Genomic DNA, 2,106 nt, shown 5'->3' on the forward strand with positions numbered 1-2,106 from the left:
GGTGCTTTAGACCACTGAGCCATCTCTCCAGCCCCTAGTTTTCTTTTTTATATTTTCAAATGTTGCACAATAAACTACTATGTCAGAAAGTAAAGAAGTGTGATAATCAAGGAAAGATTTTTTGTTTTGTTTTTTGGTGGAACCAGGGATTGAACTCAGGCCCTTGCGCTTGCCAGGGAAGCGCTTATTCTACTGAGCCTTCTCCCCGGCCCCAGAAAGATGTTATTTTAAGCCATAGGAATATTTAATAAAGGGCACAGTGAAGAACAACGGCTTTCTGTGGAATAAAAGAAGGAAACAGTTCCTATCATTTTCCTGTGTCAGTAAAAATATCCCTGGAAGTTTAAACTAGAAGTCGGTCAGTCACACAGGTTGTCCATGGAAGGGCAGTGCCTGCCTAGGGGACAGGTAGAACGGGGACTTTCTCACTCTACGCCCTTTCATACTCTTTTTTTCCTAGTACCTATGTTAAAATTTTAAAGCAGTGCATTTTTTACATTTTTATGATGCCAAGAGTTCCCGAGAGCCATCGGAAGGCCCTGACCTCAGCCATGGTAGCTGGTCGCCATTTCACATGCTGTCTCTGTGACCTGCAATGGGAGACCCCCTGCAAGGGACCTGCATCCCTGTTCTCTCTTTTTTATTCCTGTTCTCTTATGCAGTGTCCACTCTGGGAGGCAGGGCAGGCCAGGACAGTGGGTTGGGGCTGGCACATTTGATCTGTAGTTTTCAAGGCTTATTGTTTTCCAGGTAGTTCTTTTTTTTTTTTCGAGTAGGAAAGATCCTTTATTGGGGTGGACACGGAGCACGCACAAGTCCAGGATAAAACCACTAACACGAGCCGGGGCCGTGGCACCCTGCGTGGGGACACATGGGGCAGCACGGCTGGCCCCACCCCTGCCACCAGCAGCGGTGGGACCCAGCTAGAGACACCAGACACCTGGGTCCCAGGCTGGGGACCTGGTGGGGGCCAGGGGTCGGGTTACTGAGGAAGCATCTAAGACATCTCACTACTGGATCTGAGTCCCCTTTAACCAAGGCGTGACAAGTGTTACAGCATAAATAAAAACGCAAGGAAAATAAATACATCGGCTCCTATGAGATTGGAAGTGGTGTGGATGGGCGGGAGGGTGCAGCGGGGAGGGCGGGCGCTTACACATGGGGCGGGCGGCCGGTGGCCTAGGTGTCCTCGTGCATGTCGGGGCTGTCTGTCCATGCCACCTTGCGGGGTGGCGCCAAGCTCTCGCCCTCCAGCTCCACCTGTTCCCGGTCCCTCTTCTTGGCAGTGTTCTTTTTGTCCCATTGCTGATGTAGGTAGCGTAGAAGGATATTTGTCTTTTCCATCACAATGATCTGTTCTGACGGGTACTCCCGTGTGGGCAGGTAGACAGAGGGCCGCCGGTTCGAAGCCTTGCACACAGAGTCAGCATGGAATTGACTAAAATTGCTCTTGTTGTAGACAGGCAATCCTTTCAGAAAGTCTGCCATCCTCTGTTCCCTCCATCTCCCGCTGAGCCGCCACCACCACAGCCACCTTCTCAGCTGCCGCCGCACAGCCAGTTCTTACTTTCAAACAAGTAGAACTCTTGTAATCTTCAGCCAAGTTTTCTGGTACAATAAGACTCCTCCCTCAGTTCACTCAGCGTATTACTTAACTTTCATCTTTCAAATCTTCTACTCACTTTCCATCTAGCCTTAGCTATACCTTTACATGTATGCAATTTCAAAATAGTTTTGGGTGACAATGGAGTAAATATTAGTTATCTGTTGTGTATCAAATCACGCCAGAGTACAGACACTTGAAATAGTGTGTGTGTCACTGTTGTCAGGGTCAGGAATTCAGGAACCTTCTTGAGTGGGTTCTCTAGGGGTCACACATAAGCTGTCAGCCAGGCCACAGTCACCTTTCACGATGGCTGGCATACTGCTAGCTGTAGGAGGGAACATTAAATGTTCCTCCCCTGGCTTTGCTGAGGGCTGCTTGGGTGTCCCCGTGATAAGGGGGCTACCAGGACAGACAAACTCCAAGAGAACAAAGCAGAATGACCATCTCAGAAGCCGTACAGCCTTCATTTCCACCAGGTTCTAGTCCTTAGAGGTGAGTCA

General features: G+C 49.4%; 1 pseudogene; it reads right to left on the bottom strand.

Annotated features, from left to right (window-relative positions):
- Positions 1–1,179: 1,179 nt before the first annotated feature.
- On the bottom strand, positions 1,180–1,488 carry LOC101584917 (annotated as a pseudogene).
- Between the last annotated feature and the right edge of the window lie 618 nt (positions 1,489–2,106).

The sequence above is a fragment of the Octodon degus genome, unplaced genomic scaffold (assembly GCF_000260255.1).
Source record: "Octodon degus isolate 3935 unplaced genomic scaffold, OctDeg1.0 scaffold00042, whole genome shotgun sequence".
Classification (NCBI taxonomy): Eukaryota; Metazoa; Chordata; class Mammalia; order Rodentia; family Octodontidae; genus Octodon; species Octodon degus.